At 55.9% G+C, this 22131-nt stretch overlaps 1 protein-coding gene across 4 annotated transcripts in view; it reads right to left on the reverse strand.

Moving 5' to 3' along the window:
• The window catches only part of Klhl29 (kelch like family member 29), a 267445-nt gene that overhangs the window by 134189 nt on the left and 111125 nt on the right, over positions 1-22131 (reverse strand). The window contains exon 1 of one of the 4 annotated variants that reach the window (XM_021253539.2): positions 18574-21043. The exons of the other annotated variants lie outside the window; for them this stretch is intronic. The gene's annotated coding sequence lies outside the window, so the exon portion shown is untranslated. Of the gene's footprint in view, positions 1-18573; positions 21044-22131 lie in introns of those variants that run through there. 4 annotated transcript variants of the gene reach the window in all.

A 22131-nucleotide genomic window follows, 5' to 3' on the forward strand; every position in this document is an offset into this window, starting at 1 on the left:
CCCTGTGCCCGATCACACACCAAGCTCTGAAAACACAGCACCGGCCAAGCTGACCACCTCCTGGGGCGGAAGCCCCACTTACACCCATCAGCCACAGTGCTGCCCACAGCCACTGGTTACAGACCCTGGCTGCCCAAAGCTCGGGGTCTCCTGAGTGCAAGAGACTGGGATCCCAGAGGACAATCGGGGCCAACAGGGTCAGGGCCCCTGAGTGGGTGCTGGAGAGCTATGTATAGGTTCAACCTCAGCTGCAGCACCCCCCGGAAGAGGGAGGGGGTGGCCATCTGCCCTGGCTCGGCCCAGCCCCGTCTGCAGACGCAAGCCGTCCATTCACAAGGGCGGGCCCTGCAGTGGCCCACAGAGCAGGGCTGGCCCCAGTGTCTGGGGCTCCACAGAGACACCCAGAGTCTGTCCTCAGATGGGCGTCCAGATAAAACTGTGGTCCCTGCTGGGGCTGGGAACCCTGGGGTCAGGTGCCAGCCTGGCACCATCAAGATGACCTTCTGGAGCTAGAAGCAAGGGAGCTCAGTGCTCCTCCTGCGAGAGGAGAGGACTGGACACACAGGCAGCATCCTGTCCCCCGGAGCAGCATGTCAGGGGCCACTTGCCCTGCTGCCTCCAGGGCCTCCTACCTAGCAGGCGGTGCCTGGCGAGTCCCACTGTGACACGGAGGATGGAGACGCTACCAACCCCTTTGGCCTGACATGGGCTGTGTCACACTGGAGCTCCAATCCCCGGCCGCCCGGCCCCGTGGACCTGCGCCTGCAGCACGCAGGCTTCTCAGTTTCCAGCCATCCAGCTGGCCGTGGAGCACCTCCTGCCCACGCCAGCCACTTCTCCCATCTCTGTCCTGGCCACCCGGGTCTGACCTCATCACTTCTCACTGGATCCTGCAGAGCCTCTTAACTCATCTCCCGTCCTCCTGTCCTCTTGCAGGGTATTCTCCATCCAGCAGCCAGAGCGATCTCGTTAAAATGCAAGTTAGGTCGCCTCACACCAGGCCTTTGAGGCCTCCCAGCTCTGCGAGAAAAAGCCAAGCCCTGCAAGGTCAGCGGGACCCAGTGCCCACGTCTCTGCCTGCCTTGACTCCACTCTGACGGTGCTCCAGCACACGGCCTCCTTGCAGCTCCTCTGGCACCTCGGCCCTCTCCTTCGTGGGACCCCTGCTTGTGCTAATCCTCTGCCATTGTCCCTGTGCTTTGTGTTCTCGTTTTCTTCAGGTCTTTTCTTAAATGTGGCCTTCTCTGTGACGCCTGCCCTGACCATCCTATTTTCAAACAGCAACCTCTTTCTCTTCTTTGTCTTCCATAGCTCCTTTCCCCCGAGAGACCACATAATCTGCCCAGACTGCACAGTCTCCTGCACTCTGGAACATCGGCTGCATGGGGGGTGCATTATAAATGTTGGTTCCTTGATCCCACAGCAACTGTCAAGCAGCTATGACACGGCCATCTCTGTTTTCCAGGTGAGGAAACCACAGCACAGATAGTCCAGCAACTTGCCCAAGCCACCCAGTGAGAGTGGGGGAGCCAGGATCTGAGACAGGCAATTCGGCCAGCCCTGGGGTCCCCCGCCCCGACCCCAGGCTGCCAGCTTGCTCCCGCTGTGTCTCAGCTCAGACAGCCCCAGCCTCTGGCTTGGCAGACGCTGAATGAACGAACGAGTGAATGAGTGCAGCTACTCCACAGCAGCATGCACCCAAGCCACCTTTGTCCCCACAGCTGGAGACACACTGGGCCAGCCTTCCTGCCCACCAGGCTGCCCTCCTCTGAAGACAGAAGCAAGGGTCATGGTAGGTGAAAGGAACAGACTCTCCCTGAGTCCTAAAGTGGTTCTTTCTGTCTATTGCCGTGGGAATGGCACAGTTCACGCTGGCTGGATAAAACATCTCCCTCTGAAGGGTGGCTCCCACGCTACCCCAGCGAGCCCCGGGAGTGGGGTAGCCTGGGTGCCACCATCACCAGCACGAGTGGGGAGGCTCGATGGGCTCCTGCCGCCCCAAGCATCCCATCCACGAAGCAGCACTCGGAGGGTACAGCCCGCCCTCTCCAGAGTGCACATCCCCATGCAGTTCCTTCGAGGAAAATTACTCAGGCAGCTATTTATTAAAATGCAACTGCTCTCAAGGAGCCTTTTAGCAGTGGAAATACCAAAGCGCTCTGAAGCTCCAGCCATCCCCAAAACCAATGAAGCAGCTTCTAGGCACTCTCTGACTTTTAATCTGCTGTTCTTTCCCCATCTGGAAGGTCTAATGAAATGTTACACTGTGAGGAACACGGAAATAAGGAACTTTGGAGGTGAGGGACATATATATTTAATTTCTTGTCTTGGTCTGTTATTTGCATAAACCTCAAGGGAATAACTAGCAGGGGAAAGAGAAGAAAAATAATATCTTCGTGTGTGCTGGGGGCCAGAGTCATGCTTGAAGAATGACTGCATTTTATACTGAACCTTCTCGGCAGCCCTGGAACGACAAGGTGAGAGAGGCCATCAGAGCTCTTGGGACAGGGTCCTCCTCTTTCTTGGGGACTGCAGCTGGACAACATGCTCCAGCCTCCCTCTGATTCTACCTGGAGCTGAGCTGTTGCTACTGTGCAGAATGTGTGCAAATGATCGGGCCCCTCCAGGCCTGTCCGGGTAGAACCCTGGGAGGGGGCTGAGGGCCCGGTGGCTGGGACCCAGCGTGGAAGGAGCTCTGGTCCCTGTCTGGCCTACAGTGCATAGGCGTTTCCCACCGGCTCACCCCTCGCTGTGACCTGACCAAGACAGAAGCTTCTACTGGACAAAGTGGCTACGGTTTGGGGTTGTAATCGTGCTGTGACTTAAGCAAACTTTCAGATGAGTCACAGGCTCAGAGTTGGAAGCGACTTGCCTACGGTCACAAGGAGGCTGGAGCCCAACCAGCAGGTACTCATGAGGGTTAACTAGACCTGGTTCCTCCCTGAGATATCCCCGGTGCACGGCCTGGGCGTCTGTTCTGAGGTCACCTTCCAAGTTCACCTCCTTAGGGCTAAAGATGGGTCCCTACCCTGGTCCCTCCCACCTCCACCACAGGAGAAAGTCAGGAAGGACAGAAGCTAGACGCTGGCTCCCTGAGGACCACTTCTTCCAAATGCTGACAAGCCCCGAGGACACATGTGCTTTGCAGGAAAGGTCAAGTCCAGAAAGCAGGAGACTCAGCAACTCCCCAAACAGTGCAACCTTGAGAGTAGCTGCACCTATCGTGGCTCACGGAAACTGGACGAGAGACCCAGAGACACCAAGGAGGGACCCGGAGACAGCCAACGGGCTGACGCCTATGCACATTGCACCTTCTCATCTGCAGAAGCTGCCCTGGGCGTTCAATCTTCCAGCCGGGCAGGTCTAACGGGACTGAAATACGTCCTCTAAATGCCTTGCTCATTTTGTTCCTTAATAAACACTTGCACAGAGAAAGATGCAATTAAAGCGAGGAAGGAAAAAGGACTAACCAGGAAAGAAAGATGATTGCCAAATTCTGAGGGCTATTTTAGACAAGAGATTATAGGGATGGAAATGAAAACAAAACAAAAAGAAACACTGCCGCCACCCTGGTTGCCTGCCTGAGTCCCTTGCTTGCCTTAATGCTGCCTCCTAAGGCCACCAGTGTGACAACGACAGTACAACAACAGGCGGCCCACACCCAGCACCTCCCAGGAGTGCTAATTACCTCCCAGGATTAATTCTTCAGCTTGCTAGACAGTTCAGCAGCCGAACCACCAGGGCCACTGCCAGAAACAAGAGCTTCTGGATGGAGGACACAACCTACTCTTCCCTGGGATCTGGACTGGGGACCAAAACCCACAAATCCTCTTGCACAGAAAGACACCAGGCCTGCTGCTGTCCGCTGGGAGCACCAATTATGTGGTTTCGTGGCTTGGACTTGTTGTTGTTTAAGAACATGTTTTCAACTGCAAGGGGCTGGAGTAAGAATGGTGAACGTGCTGCGCCTGAGACCAGAAACCCAGGGAGAGGTCTGCTGCACACCCAGAATACCCTGCCCTTGCTGGCCAGCTCCAAGTGTCCACTTAAAGCAGACACTCGCAGAGCTGCTGCCAGACTTCCAGATCACCAGAAGCTGTGAAGGGCAAGGGTGAGTTGGCCGAGGGCTGCCCTCAAGGAGTCGACTGCCTGGCAGGCCTGCACAGTCCTCAAGGAGACCTGGGCCATAAGACAGTGCCCAGTGCCTGGTTCGGCTGGGCAGATGCAGCCCCTTGAGCGCTGGGGCCCAGTTCTCTCCTCTTGCCTTCTCCACAGCTTGGTAGGTAATTGCCCACCCTCTCCCATCCTCTCATCCACCCACCCACCCAGTAGTTCACTCCTCATCCATTAACACAGCCAATATGCATTGAGCCTTGGATCAGGTCCTTTGCCAGGTACTCAGAAGGGGAGAAAGATCCCAACAGAGTCCAGGCATGAAATCTGTGCTGTCTGATCTCTAACCTCCTTTCATTGGAATTTAGAATCCTTCTCCATGTGGAGCCCATGAGACAAGGTTTGGGAGTTCTGACCATCAGGGTGAGCAACAGGCCAAGCCGGGGAGGTCAGTGTCTTCATTAGTGATTCTGCTTCATGACCCAAACAGACACAGGTTCGAGATCAGATATATGAACCGAAAACTTCCTTCCTCTGGGATCACAAACCAGAAGGATGTTTAGGCTGGGACCACTCCCAGCTGCCTTCCCTGGTCATGGAGAAGAAGCAATCCACAGAGCAGAGGATGGTGCCAGCCGCTGGGAGGGAGTCCCGCTTCACGGGAACTACTGAATCTAGCTGTACTGTGGACCTCTCTGTGATAGGAGTGGACACTTTTTTCTCTTCCATTGCCGTAGTTTGAATTGGCCTTCTGTCATAGTTACTTTTCTCACTGCTGAGACAAAATAACTAACACCTAAAGTTAAAGAAGGAAAGGGTTATTTGGCTCACAGTCTGTAGAGGTCTCAGTCCATAGTCGGCTGGCTCTGAGGCAGGCTGGCATGGCAGAGGACAAACTGTCCACGGTAGAGGAGGGCAGCAGAAGGCACCCAGCCATGAAGTAGCAACCAGCAAGTGACAAGCCTCTCTTTGTCCCTTATATCTTGAAAAAGCCCCATCTGTGACTGCATGAGGCTTTGCGGGGACATCTAGACTCAGCCATGACACCTCCCAACTATGGCACCCAAAGGGCTCTGTGTTCCAGCATTAGCGCAGAGAAGCACCAAGTCCGTGCTGCTGGAGATGAAGTCTGGGGTGAAAAGACATGTCTTCCCCGTCTTCTTCAGAGTTTTAGAGAGGGAAAGAGAGATGCTCAGGATGAAAGAAGCGTGACCATGAGTCTGGCAGAATTTTCTGTCATGATGGGCATGCTTTATAACCTGTGCTATTCAATATGGCAGCCGCTGGTCCGTGGAGATGGAGCACTTGATAACTAACTGGTGGGTGTGACCAAGGAACTGATTTTGAAGTTTTAAAAACTGTCGATTAATTTAAATAGTACACCTGGTTACTGGCCACTGTATTGGCCAGTGCAAGTATGGACAAGGGCCCTGGGCAGAAAGTGTGGGGAAGAGAGAGCCCTTCTGAGGGGTTCAGGGCAGGTATGAGGAGCGGGGCTATCAAGTGGGAAGCTGGAAACACACACTGGGAACACCGAAGCAGGTGGCCCGAGGAGGGGCTGAGCGGGGTCTGCAGCTGGCAGTGTGAGGTTCCAAAGGGGGAAGGCTCAGAGCCAGCTCTCAGAGCTGGGGGTTGGTGTGGCCATCCATGGAGATGAGGAACGCCAGACAGGATGCAGCTTTGAGAAGAGAATGGAGGGTTTGTTTTTGGATCGATGGAAGTTGTGGGACGACACTGAAGCCTGGAGACACGAGCTTTCGGGGTCACTGGAGTTCAGGCAGGAAATGGTCAAACTGAAGACAAAGTATAGCAAGGCCAGACCTGTGGAGATGACACCCACGGAGGGGCTGGATAGAGAGGAACAGGAAGGGTGAGGATTCTTTGGAGGAGGCAGGGATGGCGCGGCACCTTTGCGTCTGCTAGGGTTGCTAGCAAAAGCCTCATTCTCCTCATGTACAGACATGCTCCTGAGATAAGTGAAATTTATTTCTTCCCATGTCCAATCTGAAAGAACAAAGCATTTCAGCCATTTAAAAGGCACACTGTTCTGAAGTCCATTGAGTACAGAATGCGGAACAGAATTGCATGTAACAGAGATACAGTACCTTGGGCAGCTAAGCGGCATTATCCATCCCTAAGGGATTCAGTGTCCCCACCCCTCAGGCTGCTCCGCTTTCTGCGTGTACGTGCTAGGTTTCGGAGTTTTGCAGCTGTCTCGCTGCTGATTACTTTCGCTAAGGTGAAGATGGGAGGTCCCCTCCATTGCAATCTGCCTTTGGAGTTGCCTAGGGGGTGGAGCCTTTCAGAGGTGCCCACGTCACCGATGCCTTTGCTGAGGAGCTGGATTAGAGATGCCAGCGCAGGCTGTGAGAAAGCCATTCTGCTCCTTGTGCTGTCACTTCCACATGGGCCCTCTTGTCCTTCTGCTTCTCTACCTTTGTTTCTGGACTTCCCAGCCTCCAGGACCAGGGGCCCAAATAAACCTGTTTTCTTCATACGCTTCCTAGCCTATGGTGTTTAGTCAGAGCCACAGAAAATGCACTCGGTAGGACGAAGCTTCGGCAAAGGTTTTCCCTGCTGTTACCCTTTTCAACTCATCCTTACCCTTGGTAGATGACTAATTCGCAAAATTTGCTTTGAGTTTCGAATCTAGATCACCAGTCACAGTCAATTTGTATTTTCTAAAAGGCAATTCTGAATTGAAGGCTGGGGGATGGATGATGAGGGAACAGGGTTTGGGGTGCACGTATGTGTGGTCCTTGCTGGTGTGGCCAGCCTCTCAGGGGAGCCACACGGCTCTGGGAGAGGACCCGAGGTCAGGGAGACTTGGTGGGAAAGGCAGAGGCCCCAGCAATCCTGCCGCTGAGGAGCCTCTTCCGAACAAGATCAATGGCACAAATTGTCATGTGTCACAAATGTCAAGCGCAGACCCTATACACTGTAAACCAGCTGCAGCCCAGGAAACTAATGGAGTGGTCTATTTTCCATAACATGTCCCTCTCACCACCAAAGGTCACTCCCACGTTCACCTTGCAAAGCTAGGAGCAGTGCAGCTGGGATTGAACTTCCGGCATGCAACAGAGAGCCTGGTCCCTGGCTAGCAGGGAGCTGGCAAAGGGGGACAGGTGGCTTCCTTGTTGAGAGTCAAGGCTAAGTGCTTTCACCTAACTTGTTAAAGATACAACATGCAGGACAGGAGTGGAGCAAGAAGACGCGATGGGAAATGGGGATTCCGGATTTGCCCCAAGGCACCACTCTGCCTCCATGCAGGGGGAGCGGAGGTCTAGCCTCTGTTTATCTTGAAGTGTGCTCCTGAGTCCAGCAGCAGCAGCAGCAGCAGCAGCAGCAGCAGTTTCCAAGTTGGTTAGGGAGCAGCCTGCTGCTTGCCCCAGCTTATACTGCTGTTTTGATGGCCCAGTGAGTCCTCAGCTGTGTCAGGAGGACCTGAGCTCTGTCCCAGGCCTGCCAGGACTGGTGGTGTGAATACAGCTGCCTCCTGGTCCATCACATGGTTAGCACTCTGCAGAGGCTCTGGGATGAGCAGTGAAACAGGATGCCTCCTCCTGGTCTGCCGGTGTGTGTGTGTGTGTGTGTGTGTGTGTGTGTGTGTGTGTGTGTGTGTGTGTGACTGTCCCAGAGCAAGTTTCATGGAGTCCATGCTTTTGCCCACTGTGGGAATGGTGAAGTTACTTCTCCTTCCCGAAGGCCTTTAAATGCTCTTCTCTACACACCAGTGCCCTGAAGAAGGTCAGGGGGTGGAGTAGGCCCCACCTGGGACGCCAGTGTCCAGGGAGGAGCCAGGGGAAAGAAGGGTGGTGGTAGCAGCAGTGGATAAATGAGCCCCAGGGGCACTGATGAGTGAAAGAGAACTAAAAACAAAGGCAAAGGTAGAGCCTGAAGCCGGACTGCAGGATGCGGCACCCCGAAGTGGGCTACTGAGGGGCAGTGTCCCACCTCTGGAGAACAGGGACCCACAGAGAAATGCTAGGCGCAGGGTGGCCTTTTCCTCGGAGCAGGCTGTGTGGATGTACACACAGGTATGTGTGCGCTCACTCTATCACTCTTTTGTGAGGTAGGTGGAGAAACTAGAGGTGTCTCAGGAGGCCGCTGCCCTTGCTGTACAGTGCGGTTTGTGTGCATTTACATCAACCCTAAGGTGAACAGTGTACGGCCGTCTCTCTCCACAGCACAGGCTCAGGCGCTTTAGACAGACCGACCCTCTGTCCTCTACAAGCCCTGTGGCAGTAGCCTTTAAGGAACAATATGGGGACTCAAGTTTCTGGTTTTGTTTTGCAGACACCACGGTCACAGCTGCCTTTGTCCTGTATCCCCAAGGCCTTCTCTGTTCTGAGGCCGCCAAGTGTGGGGAGTTGAGGGGTGAAGGTTATGCCGTTCTAAGAACACATCAGACGTGGGCCTGGGTGGGTGGGTGCAGTGGCCTCCAGCAGACCCTGCCCCGTGCCTGCCGGCCGGGCTCCTGCTGTGTTGAGTGCCCGCTCGTCACTCTGAATTACAGGCCACGAGCCAACTCGCCCAGGCAGCCATTCTATGCCATGCACTAATATGCCATGCTCTAATTTCTGCAGCTCGGAGCCCCTGGGGTCTTGAGGGTGGGGTCACCTCAGTTATGGTGCTGGGAGTTGCCGGAGCCATAAAGAAAAATTCACCCTTCGGCTGTCAGGTTGAGACCGCGAGCAGTCTGAATGAATCAACAGGAGCAAATCGCGTTAACTGGCCCTGAGATTGTGCGCCTCGCCACAGAAGGGGCCTGGGTGTTCAGAAAGGATGCCTGCCATTCTGAAGGGGGCGCTGCTCTCATTCTGAGAGGGGCTGGCTGGCAGGGATAGCCTGTTCCCTGCACCGCTGTTTTCAGGATCAGAAACCAAATCTTCGGCCAGGCATTGGCTCTGACCAAGAGCTATCAACATTTAAAGGGATGGGAAGGCAAGCCCTGGCTTTAGTTTTTACTGTAGTAAAATATACATAAACAAAGCTGACCATCCCGGCCATTTTATGTGTTCAGCTCAGTGGCATTAGGTAACACTCAGTATTGTGTGTATCCACCTTCAGAACACTTTATCTTCTCAGACAGACTCTTCACTCATTAAACAAGAACCCGTCCCTGGACCCCCTGGAAAGCAGCATTGTGCTTTCTATCTCCACGAATCTGAATTCCCCATATGCCTCACGCAAAGTGGGGTCACACAAAATCTGCCTTTCTGGGTCTGGCTGTCTTCAAGGGTCACCTGGCAGCACACATTCATTAGTGCCTCCCTCGGTAAGGCTGCCTAATAGTCCATGATATGTGAGGCCCACCTTGGGTCTGTCCATTCATCTCCCTGAGGACACTCGGGTTGTTTTTACTTGTTGGCAGTCGTAAGTAATGCTGCCCTGAGCACGGGGGCACGAGTCTGTTTAGAGCAGCCTGGGTTTTCCATGAATCTGAAGTCCCCTGTGGGTGCGAAGCAGACTCCCTGTAACTGCTTGATTTGCTTGTGTCTTCAGAGGCAGACCAGGACAGTCTCAGGGCAAGCACAGGGAAGCACCTATGTATGGAGCCCCAGCTTGGACTTAAAGGATTACAGTTCCCAAAACACGGAGGCTGTGCTGTCTTTGTCCTGCGGAGCAATCCTGTGACATGCTGGCTTCAGCCATATTTCTCGACACCACCTCACGCACAGCAGAGGCGAGAGCAGGATGACCAGAACAGGCCCGTGACCAGCCTGTCTGCTCGGGCCACGTGAGGCTTTAGGAACTAGTTTTACGGAGCCATCATTTCCATAAAGGAACTGCTTGGATCTGGGGCACACAGTCCAGTGAGTTCTGATGAACGTTTGCATCTGCTCTACCTTTACCCTAACCAGGACCCGGTCCATTTCCACCAGTCAGAGGTTCTTTTGGGCCAGGCCTCATTTCTGCAGCTGCTCTTGCAGTCAGCACACTGAGCTGAGGGGCCGAAGAGGCCTGGTGGGGTTCTAAGCTGTGAAATCCAAGATGCTATCATCTCTAAGTTACCATGAAAGGCACTTAAATTTTATTCCCCTCTAGTTCTGCAACTGGTTAGCCACCTTCAGAAGCCTGGCAAGGTTAAGTTGAGAAGCAGTGGGCTGTAGCTGGCCAGGGATGTAGCTCAATGGTACCAAGCATGCCTGGCAAACACAAGGTCCTGTGTTCGATTCCCAGTACTGGAGAAAAAAAGATCTGCAGAAGGAGTGGAGCCCAGAACAGATGGGGACCTCAGTGCCGTCAAATCAAAACATTCCCTTCATGGGTCTGCGCCGGCACAGGGCAGGGCACTGCCGTGGCAGGACAGAGGAGAAGAAGAGGGACAGTGACACCTGGGCTGAACACAAGTTAGCAACCCTTCAAAGCAACAAATGGTTCTGGCCCAGGCCGAGGCTCACACACTCCAGCTGGCCCTTTGGAAAGGATGCATGAGGCTTCGACAGGAGGCTGGGGGTGCAGCGTGCCCACCAAAGCAGTCATGTATCGGATGCTGGTAAGAAAGAGACAGCGGGCCAGGAGTTGCGGATGCGTGGAGGAGGGGGACCCTGCAGGGGAAGTCCTGGTGCTGCAGTGTGGCCACGTGACTTCCGAGCTTCCCAAAGCACCACCCCTGGGCGCACCTGAGGTCTGGTTGTGCCCGAAGCCCCTCGCTGCTCTGCAGACTGTGCCCAGGGGCGAAATACTCTAAAACCCAAGGTCAGTGCCCTGAGAACTGGGGACTTTCAACAAGTGACAGGCGGTTCCTTGCTTGATTCAAATTTCAATGAAAACAGGAGGAACTACACTATTACCTATACAAAAGGAGCTCTGTAAACGCTGCATTGTGCCACATATATATTTTTTTAACACCATAGGAAAATCTCATGTTTTTGAAATTAGGAAAGTTAATCAGTAGAATTGTATTTTTTCTACAAGCAGTCTTATTTATACAAAATAGCCCACACCAGGTTCACCAAGGTCGAAGTTACATTTGGCTTGCAATTAGCATCCCAACTGCCCCCAAACATGGACAGTACGTGACTGCAAGGAAACACTGTTCTCTCCATTTCTGTAAATGCCCCCCATTCTTATGAACGCTGTTGGCCCGGGGTGGGGCTGGGGTTCCTCAAACTACACAAATGTCATCTGCATTCCCTTTACTCCCCCCAGGGTCCGTCCATCTGTCTGTCTGTTGGGAGCTCTGGCCCAGGTCTCCGGAGAGGCTTGGCAGAGGCCCAGTCCCCGACCTGCGGCTCCCTGGGGTGCATCAGCTGCCTGACTCCCAGGAGAGGCTGACATGCTCTCCCAAGCCAAAGGCCGCGAGTCCTGTGCGGCTGGGTCTCACTGGCACCTCAGCCAGAGCATCCTGGCCACCTCCCCAGAGCAGAGAGCACCAGCCTCACAGGGTCCCTGAAGTGAGCCTTTGTTTTCCCCCTGCCTTGAAAGAAGCCTTCAGAAGGACAGACACCCCAGATCCGACCTTAACCCACAGCCCCAGGAAGGGCCGCAGGAAGCCACCACCAAAGGCACCCACAGAGCTGGGCCACCCCGTGCGCCCCTCACATCCCCCTCCATACACACACGGTTTCTGTCCTGCCTCTGGACACCCAGGCTTCATTTGTGTCTCCACGCACCTTTCCATGCGGGGAGGGCTGAGAGCTGCTCACTGGTGGGCAGGAAACTTCCTGAGCTGCCCAAAGATCTGACATGCGGCACCCTGTGCGCCTCGGGCTTGGGGTCTCTGAGATGCCCTGGCTCCCCAGGCCCCTCCTCTCTGCACACACAGCTGCGGGGCCGCCTCCCTCCTCCAGGAAAGTTCACCTCTGTGCCGTTGGTAGTCTGGAGCCAGGCCAACGCTCCTCGGCTTGCAGAGGCCTGTGGCGAGCAGCCTTTCTGCCTCGCCCCTTCTCAGTGAGCAGGGCTGGGTGGGCCACGCTGGGAGCTTGTCTCCTCCGTCTGACACCCGCACGCACACCCTCGGAACACAGGCCTCTAGGGTTGTCGGCTCCCAGGTCCCCGAGCCTCAGTTCCAAATTAAGAGAATCCTGTAGTCTGGTCACCCTGCAGGTCCCTCTTTAAAGATGTGCTCTGCCTGGAAAGACGGTGAAGCTGAGGCTGTGGGCTGTGGCCCCTCGTGAGGAGCCGCTGGGGGCTTGCTGTGACTTGGTCCTTCCAGACCCTCACCTGGTACGGGCCAGGGGCAAACAGCCGGGGCCCAGAGGTGGAATCCAATGGCACAGCCTGCAGATGAGGGACAGATGCCAGCACCTATGTGCTATTTTTCACCTGAAGGATATCCTTTGAGAACATATTCAGCCAAACCTAGGATCGTTACTGTAACTTGGGATCAGTTGCTGCCGAATCGGAAATAAGGGAGATTTATGGGGCTGCGGTGTTGTGAAGAATGTCTCAGTTATCAGGACTTGCGGCAGGTCTTCTGCCACCAGCTGCAGCCAATCTTGCCTTTTATTAAGCGTGAATAAGTGACCTTGGTTCTAGGGAAGGTTCTGGAGCAGTTATTGCTGGCGTGTAAAATCCTGTTGGTCCTGGAACAGGCTGCAGTAGAACAGCTCCCTGCCAGCAGCCCCAACTGCAGGGCTCTCAGCTCACTGAGCACAGAGCCCAGCAGGGTGCAGGGTCCTCTTGCCAGAGCACAGCTGCCAGCCCTTCCATAGCTGCAATGCAGCAGCCTTGACCCTCAGCACAGGGAGGCCCACATTTGGCCCTGGACAGCTTTTGAAGCATCAAGGCAACAGGTGCCCAACATACCTGGGCTCAGCTGTCGGAGCCCACGAGCAGTGGCGTCCAGCCCCTGCCAGCTGGCCCCTGTGTGGCAACAGCTTCTGGTCACTACTGATTGGAGATTTGTCTTTACGGTGAGGAGGAGGAGAGTGCCTTCCGATCAGGCTTCTGTGGGGCCCCAGAGGCAGTCCTGGCCCCTCTATACCTTGCTGAGCATCCAGGGCTCAACTTGTGAACTGCACATGTGCCCCACTCCACTTAGGCAGGGTCTCGCTGAGTCTTCCGGGTCAACTTAGAAAGCTGCCGTCGTCCAGAGCCTCAGACTTGCTACCCTCCCGGCTCAGCCTCTGAGGGCCACAGGTGTGTGCCACCACGTCTGGCTTAGGCGTGTCTTCCAAGCACCAGACTCCGCACAGAAATGAATCCTCCTCAGAAGCCACACCCCCAGTGGACACCTGTACTCTTCAGCTCTTGGGGGACTTTTACCCAGTCTCAGGGCCCTTCCCGATGCAGCTTGGGGCCCTGACTTGGCCCAGCTTTGAATCTCCTGCTTCGGATTTCCCAAGTAGAAAAGCGGAGGAGGGCGGAGTGAGAACCCTCTCTGGGCCCTGCTTCAGAGCAAGTTCAGAAACAGATGCTAAGGAGCGGGGCCAGGTGTGGTGGGCAGCCCCGTGGGGCAGGCTGCGCTGGAGGGGTGGGAGGGTGTCGTAAGGTGAGGAGGAGTCTCTGCATTCCAGGGCTCACTGGCTTCCAACTCGCTGCTTACTGCATTGAAAAATATTCCGCATGACCGAAGGACTATTTTCCAAAACAAAATACTCGTATTCATCAGGAGGCCAGGGCTGTGCAGTGTGAACAATTCACTTGCGTTAAGTACCATATGGGCGCTGGTAGGAAAACGCTAACATGTTTCAACAGTACAGCTGGGGTAGGGCTCCTTTATTCACCGTGCAGATGGCTCTAATTGACATCTCTCCTAAAACAGGTCTCCAGCATTTCTGCAGGATCATTAGAGTAATTAGTTATTAAATACCATCACCACGTTTGGAGAGGGGTCCGAGCCTTGGCAACTTTCCACCCTGGTGGAACCGGCAGGCCACCTGGGAGTGGGCCAGGGAGGGTCCTCGGAGGCGAGGCCAGAGGCTGTGCTAACTCCACAACAGCCCCAGGGCTCCACGGGGCTGCGGGAGGCAGGAAAGGGCCCACAGGGAACCAGGGCTCAGGGTGTGGCCGGACTGGTCTTGATGGGCACCAGGTCCAGCCTGGCTGCACTCGCCACTGCTGAGTGACAAGCAGGGCTCGGACACGCCTGAGATGGGACCCTTGGTGCTGCCCAGCTGCCCCTTCCGTGTGCTGCGAACAGAGCCTCGTCTGCAATGCGGCTGCCCAGGCTGTCTTGGCAGCTGTCCTGACAGGGCAGAGGTCACCCGGGGGCAGGGCCAGCCCTCGCCCGCCACTGCGTGCGCGGGAGGCGAACACGGCTGAGATGGGGAGGGGAGAGTGAGGAGGACTGGCCGCCCTTTCACGGACTGGGCACACAGAGACCCACGCTGTGGAGAGCATTCCAGCAGCGGGACCCAGGCCAGACTGAGAGACCTCTCCGGCCAGCCCTGCACCCTGGAGCTCTTGGTCACAGAGCGGCCCTGTGCTGTGGATCAAATGCGTCCCCCAAGGCACAGGAGCAGGAAGGCTCCACGGGCTGAAGGGCTGATGCGGGGTGGGGTGGGTCAGCCACTGAGGAAGTGAGCCTGGGATAGGAGGGTGGGTTCGGGCCCTCCTCTTTGTTGTGCGCTCTTGCTCTGCCAAGAGGTTCACAGCATGACGACTCTCACCAGATGCTGGTACCTTTCTATTGAAACTTCCCACCACCAGAACGGTAAGAAATCAATTTTAATTCTTTGTAAAATACCTAGCCTGGGATATTTTGTTACGCAGCATGAAAGAAATGAAGATGTGCGACCTTAACCCCAAGGAGAGGATGCTAGTGACAAGGCAGGCCTAGGGCAGGCAGGACCTGCTGGGCTCTCCCCCAGCAAGTGGTCTGAGGGCCTCCAGCCACCCTGCTGCAGCCGCCTTGCCAGCACAGCTCTCCTGAGCCTCCTGGCCTGTACCCCACAAACCACACCACTTCTGCAAAAGGAAAGGTGGTCTGGGATGTACACACCCCTCGGATTTCTTCAAAAAAGTAAATACATGGATCCAAGGGGTAATATGGATTTCGGGAATAGCCTTCACTTTGAGCTCATTCCCCATCGATCGGGGGTTAATAGCATGGCATTATTAGTTTAATTTCACAGTCTAATCAGTTTCCTGCTTTATTGATCGAAAGACTAAGAGCAGTTGTGATTTTGTGAGGCTGAAAAGTAAAACACTCAGCGAAGGGAATAAAGCCAGGTGGTTCTCTGAGCTCAGGGGCCACACACGGGAGCTGGGCCCTGTCTCCCATAGCTCAGCGACGACCCAGGCCGTGTGATCGGAGGGACCTCTCCACACGCCCCTTTCTGCTGTGGGTGGTCCACAGGACACGCAGGGAGTCCAGACCCCAAGACAGCCAGCATCAGAAGGGGGCAGCTTCGAGACAGCCTTCACTGCAAGGACACCAGGGCCCACACCTCGAGTGCCGGCCGGGCCTCATTGTTACCCACCCTCCGTCAGCGGCGCCCCATCTGTGCGGTGGGATTTTTTGGGTCACTTTTTCAAATCAGAATAGAAACAATTTTTAGTCTATAATTATCATTTCTTTTCTCAACAGACAAATGTTTCCTTTTAAATTGTAGGGCGGAAAAAGCAAAGAACAACATTTTAAACCAGAAAGAAAGACTAAAATTAATTTCCTCTTTACAGAAATAGAAAATACAACAGCCCTAAGAAGCCAGGGTTTTCTTCCTCCAAAAGAGCAAGGAATGCAACAGTGCATCCACCGCTGCTGTTAGCGTCCACTGCTGAGACGCTGGCGTGGCACAGAGGTCGCTCGGGTCCAGGCAGCCGAGTGGGCAGCTGCTCTCTGGGAGGAGCCGGGCTGCTCAGGGTCTGAGTTCACTGGGGATGAACGGCCGAAGGCTCCACAGGGAGCTGGCCGGGGCCTTAGGGCCGGAGTGGAGGTAAAGGCCTGGGGCCACAGAGCCCTGCATGCGAGCGTTCCACCGAGCCCTCCGCCTCCTCATCTCTACAGGGAAGAGGGCTCGGCCTACAGGGTTGTTGCAGGCCCAGGCGGCCGTGAACAGACCCCGTTCTGCACGCAGAGGGCCGGGCCATGCTGGCTCCTCACCCTGTCCACACAGCAGGGCCCTCCTTGGGCTGGACGCCACCTGCCCTCAGGCCTGTGCTACCTGATGCACGAAGGGCCACCCCACCAGAGCTGGGCTGTGTCGGGGCGCGTATGCCAGCCTCGGAGCGGAAGACAAGCGGAAAGCGTGTGTAGCCTGGTGCAGAAAGGCAGCACGCATGTGGGTGACTGTCCCACGTGCTGGGGTCCACGGTGCAGTCTGGGGAGCCTTACCCTCCCACCCGCCAGGCTCCTCAGCAGTGAGCGGCACCACACGTGCCCAAGTGCACTGAGCCGGTCCACAGGCTCACTGCCAACCTGAGCGTGAAACCCGCAGGGGTCCCCACCTCCCGGAGTCCTGCTGGGGTGTCTGACTCCGGCTCTGGAGGCGGCGAGGCCCAAACAAACAACCACCACCGAGGCCCTGCTGAGGATCCTCCACCCGGCTGCTGTATAAATGCTCCCCCTGTGGCCCTTAGGGTCAGCAGCCCAATGACACTGGACATGGAGCTGGGAAGCGACTCTGACAGCTGCCAAGGGCAGGCCGGGCTCACACGCTCGGAGACCCACCGTGACCGGGCGCCAGGGCGACGTGGATGCTGCTGTGTGGGGAAACCCAGGACCCTGCGGAGGGTGGGGAGCAGAGTGGCACCAGGGCTTTCCACACCTGGCACCGCCTGGTTCGCTCCGGCTCTCCTCCCACGGCCCTCGGCCTCTGTGCCAGCCGCGGGTCTCCCCCAGCTCCCGGGCTGCACTGCAGGCCAAGTGCAGCCTTTGCAGCCCCTCTGCCTGTGGTGTCACCCCTCCCAGCCCCGGCCTCACCTGCGTGTCCCCAAGGCTGAACTCTGCACCGCCTCTCTATGAGTCCTCTGGATGCCGGGGCCTCCCAGCAGGCACTGGGGAGGTCTCCTTAGTACAGGCAGGGGTGCCCCAGCTTGGAGCAAGTCTGCCCCATGACCCAACACTCCACATGGGTTGGCTCCCGGGTCAAGATGCTTCCTGATTTATCTTTACCTTCGGGCCTTGCCCTGCCTCTCAAGGAAGCAGAGGAGGGCAAGCATTAGCAGCCAACATCTCTGCTCCCTGGGCCCAAGCATCTTGGTGATGCCACCTGCCACGGGCAGGCAAGGCCTGAGAGACGCTCAGGAGCTTCGTGCAGCCCTGGGCTGCAGTCAGACTGCAGTGGAACAGGCAGGCCTAGGGCAGACATGGGATCTCTGTAATGAGCCCAGCAGGTGGAAAAGGCAGCTGGGCATCCTGTGCACCTGATAGCGTTCTAAAGATAGCTGGGGTAGGGTCCAGGGCTCGTGGCTGTTTGCCCCTGAGCTCCAAGGAGCGTGGCAAGGCTTGGTTCTGCACCATAGCCTCCTAGACGTGGCCGACACTGCACCCCTGCCGGACCTGCAGGCGCTGGCCTGGGGCTCGGGGCCTGGCCGGGTAACCTCCCCCTAAGGCTGGCCAGAAGGAACTGTCTGTTCGCTGCGGTCATATGGGGAGGAAGGGAGACAGGGCGTGGGCAGATGCCAGCAGGCCCTGGGCACTGTTTCTTCTTGGCCAAGGGACGCGGGTACAGAGAAGTTCTCCTTGGACCAAGGCACTGACAGGGTGGAGCAGAATGTCACGGTTTGCGGCCTCGTGACAGCAGAAAACAAGAAAGAGGACAGGAAGCCTCCGGGCCAAACCCCACAAGACTCCTTGCCCTCCTGGCCCTGCAGGACAAGCAGCGGGCAACAGAACAAAGAGAAAGTTCTTCTCTTCATGCACAGGCCTGGCGCTAGCCTGCTTCCCCGGGGCCTCTGCTCCCTCCTACGTGTCTAGACGGGAGTACTTAGCTCTGAGCACCCGAAGTCTTGTAATTTACCCTCTTCCCCAGCTCTAGCACGGAGGCTGCACCTGAGGCACTCAGCTGGCTCAGGGAAATCTTTTGAAAACAAATAACACTCATTAAAAGTAACAGTATGTATTCTTAGGAGCCAGAATGTCAGCAAATTCTGGAGATCACTAAGTCATCCAGCAGAGGACCAAAGTCTAAGAGTCTGGATAAAAAATTCCAAGGAGCAAAATGACTTTCATGCAAGATCCCTAACAAATATAAACGCCACCCGCACCCCAGCAAGGGGTCCAGTTCTCCTGCCCGGGGCGAGTGAGCTGGGAGGCTTTTGTTTTGCACTCCACTCCCTGGGAAGCCCTTCAGAAACTGACTTCTAAACGCGGCCTTCTCACTGGAGGAGACTTGGAAGGGACTTGTCCGGAAAGAGCTGGCAAGGCCAGCAGGGAAACGGAACGGAGCCGTGGGGCAGGGAGGCCCCTCTCCTAGCTGAAGGCCGCAGACACTCAGAGTGTGTTCCTGTCCCTCCCTTGTTCGCTTGCTCCGGGACTGCGCTGAGATCATGTTGCTGAAATGCGACGCCCGGCCCCTCCGGCCAGCGCTCGGCCACCCTGGCACCAGTGTGTGCGCAGTCACCCACCCGTTAGCCGTGAACATCCATCACCAGGCCTCGCAGCTGCTTCTCCCCTCGGCACCTCCTGGGTCCAGGCAGGTCACAACAGGCCCCCGCACAACGCTCCTCCTGCCCGCCCGCCCGCCTGCCCGCGCTGGGGGTTTGGTGTAGTGGAAAGACAAGCAGATGAGAAGCCCAGCCCTGGCTCTGGGCGGGCTCTGCCACTCCCTAGCGCAGCACTGAGCGTCCACCTCTTCACCCTGCATGTGCTGCCTCTTCCAGGGTCTCCCAAACCTGGCTCGCAGAGACGTGTGGGTGTGGGAAGGGCTTTGGGAGGGGAGAGCGGAGCAGAACCCCATTCTCCTTACAGAGCCGTGTGATGGGATCTGGGAGAGCTCCCTATTGAGGCACAAGCCCGCCTCCAACCTTCTCCTTAGGACACAAGTGCTTGCTTCAAGCTGCTCGTTTCCTCTGGTGAAAGGAACTGGAGAAGCGCGCCAAGTTCAAGCAGCACACACGGTGAATAATCTCTTGGAAGAGAAGCTTGTTGAAAGCTTCTGCTGGGGACAAGGTCGGCCGGTGGGCTTGGCCTGTAAATCTCGGTGCCCTCCTCAGACGACTGGCTCCGGCCAAGGCAGAAACTTGCAGACTTCGACATTTCCTAGCTCCCAGGACCACCCCTGCACACAGTAGGCTTCCAGTCATGCTCTGCTGAACTGAACACCGCAAAGGCAGCTGGGCAGGTGGGGGCAAAGCCAGGGCCATTCAAATTAGAGATTTGCTACATGAGGTCAAGGCAAGGCCAGAATGCAAAACAGACCTGCGCCAGGCTGCAGGAGCCCAGCAGCTTGCTCCCGCCAGCCTCAGCTGAAAGGGATTTTGCAGGGGAGCCCGGGAGGCTAGAATTAACATACTTACTGTATTATGTTGCAGTGGTAATAAGACAAAAATTTCAGGATTTTCTTAATGAGACTCCTACATCCTCTGGTTTTTCTTATCAGTGGCAAGAACCCTCGTTTTAGCATTTATGTCCTCTGCTTTATAACGGAGAAGGGATCCTAGGAGGGCTTGGGAAACTTGCTTTGGAAAACACCTTTGCTCCCTTCCTGCTCCCCCGGATGCCGGTGCAGGCCTGCCGCCCCCACTGAAGCACAGGCATCAGGGCTCAGCCAGGGTTGGCCAAACCCTGCACAAGTTGGGGACCGGCAGAGGAACCAACGGAACTCAGAGCGCCAGGCAGTTCGGATGCCTCAGTCCCTCCCTGTCCAGGTCTGGAAGCCGCCTTCCCCCCACCAAGTGCTGAGCTCTCCGCAGGCAGCTCTGACACCGGTCAGCTCCTGGGGGCTGCAGTCGGCACAAGGACACGGCACCTGTGACCTCTCCGGCCAGCTCAGCCTCACAAAGTCTGAGAATGTCTAGGGAAGTGCCTGCCGTGTGTCCGTTTGATGGCAGACGACCCTGGTCCATTTGGAGAGAGCTGAGGTGAGTCAGGAGCTGGGTGTCTAGACTTTGGGCTTGGGCTGGAGATGAAATCCCATCCCCAGGGCTGGGGCCGAGTCTTGGGTTTCTCATCTTTACTCTTGGGCCCCTTTGGGGCCCTAAGCCCACTGTGGGAAGAGAACCTCCAGACCTGACTCACCTTCCCCACCCATTTGAAGACCGTCCAGCCTTAACAAAAGCTATTTTTCTTCTGATTTCAAGAATGTTAAAGGTCTCCAATCTGCCCAGAAATAAGAATAGCCATCGGGAGTGGGGGTGCGGTGGGGTGGTAAAGCTCTGTGATAAGAGCACTTGCCTTGCACGTGAAGGGACCTGGGTTTGATCCCTAGAAATGCAAACAAAAAACATAATCATCTTTCCTATATTCTTAACATAACCAAAATTCAAGAAGCAATGAAAGCCCAGAACAATTGAACTGAAGGCCATCATAGTGCAGAAGCTCAGCGCTCACAGGAAAGTCCCAGCATCCTCCACTGCAGCCTGCGAATGCTTCCTTTGCACACATTTCTAACAAGCAGGTCCACGGCAGGGGTGCATGGGGGCGTGCTCCTGCTTTAGGCAAGAACAATGACCGCAGCAAGTGTGAGGGGCGAGATGCCGAAAGACTTGAAAGCAGGTGCACAACCTCAGCAGACACAGCCAACTCTGCTTGCTTGGTTCAGGGCAGACTAACCACGTCTATAGGATTCTAGGGCATCAGTACGCCACGGCATAACAAATGCCATTAAAGTCACATCCGGAGAGGAGCACAGGCTTTGGAATTCAGCAGAGCCTCGGATCGCATCCTGGCCCTGACATTACCATCTGGGTACCCTTGGACAATTTGCCTAAACTCTCTGAGCCTGTTTCCGCCCCAGGAGTGGGGATACAAGCAGTTCCTATTCTCAGCCACCGAGAGGAGGCTGCCTTGAGGTGCTTAGTGCTGGGCTGCACAGAGGATGTGCCCTGACGCTCAACATGCTGGAGAGGGGAGCGGATGAGGGGGTCCCCCTCCAGAAAGGTTTATTCAATATTACTAACTGAAATAATGGAGAGCCAATATGGTTAGGGCTGTCATGGGGGTACAAGCAACAGAGATGAAGGCCCAGAGGAGAAGCCAGCGGAAGCAATTGGGCATGGGAGTGAAGGCTGGCCCAGCCCACCATCTACATAAAACACCTCCCAGGTGTCTGCGCCCGGGCAAGGGGCCTGACAGATCCAATGTGCCCTCCCAGCCTGCTCACAGCTGTGAGCTCCATTTTGCAGATGACGAATCCTGTGCAGGGGCGAAGGCCCCCTTCCAAGGGGGCTACAGCTCGGAAGGAGGAGTCAGACACAGAACTATGCCCTCCAAAGCCTCTTTTGATTTTGTTTGTTTGGGTAGGGAGGAGGCAAGAAGAGTACCCTGGACTGGAGCGGGCCTGGAGCGCACGCCTGTCCGGCTGGCCACAAGAGCAAACAGGCCCGAGGGCCAGGACGCACATGCAACTCCAGTGTGCTGGGGCAGGCCCGGGCCACCGAGACCTTGCAGGAAGCCGGAGCGTCCACCCTGCCATATGGCTGAGGGGGAAGAAAACCTACCTGGAAATGTCCAACGCAGTGGCCACACCTCCAGGGGCTCCACAGAGGAGCCCTCTTTCTGGGAGAGGCCCAGCCAGTGGGCTTGGGCTCAGAGCCCTCTGCAGGGATTCTTCCACACACCATCCCAAGGAAAGTCCGGGAGAGCCTCCTGCACCGGCCCTCAGGGCTCACCCCTCCACACATCACACCCAGGCTGCTCAGCCCACGCGCCGGCAGAAGAGGGGGAAGCAGGCAGCCAGAACACTGCTGTAAACTCTCCTGCCTCTAACCGTTGCGGTTGTGGGTGAGCTGGGGTAGGTGAAGACAAACAGCTACCAAACAGAAATATCAGAGGGAGGGCCAGGAGTCTGTAAAATTTGGGCAGTAATCGGAGTTTCGATATGGAGAAAAATGACAATTGTTGAAAACTTATATGTATCCTGAACTCTGGTTTATGATAATGTAACATTTCCAGCAATAATATTTGGGGAGGAAAGAGAGATGAAAATGAACTGAACTTTATTTGGGGATCTCAGTGGCATGACG

The sequence above is a fragment of the Heterocephalus glaber genome, unplaced genomic scaffold, assembly GCF_053883595.1.
Source record: "Heterocephalus glaber isolate CG9 unplaced genomic scaffold, H.glaber_assembly_v1.0 deba00001457, whole genome shotgun sequence".
Classification (NCBI taxonomy): Eukaryota; Metazoa; Chordata; class Mammalia; order Rodentia; family Bathyergidae; genus Heterocephalus; species Heterocephalus glaber.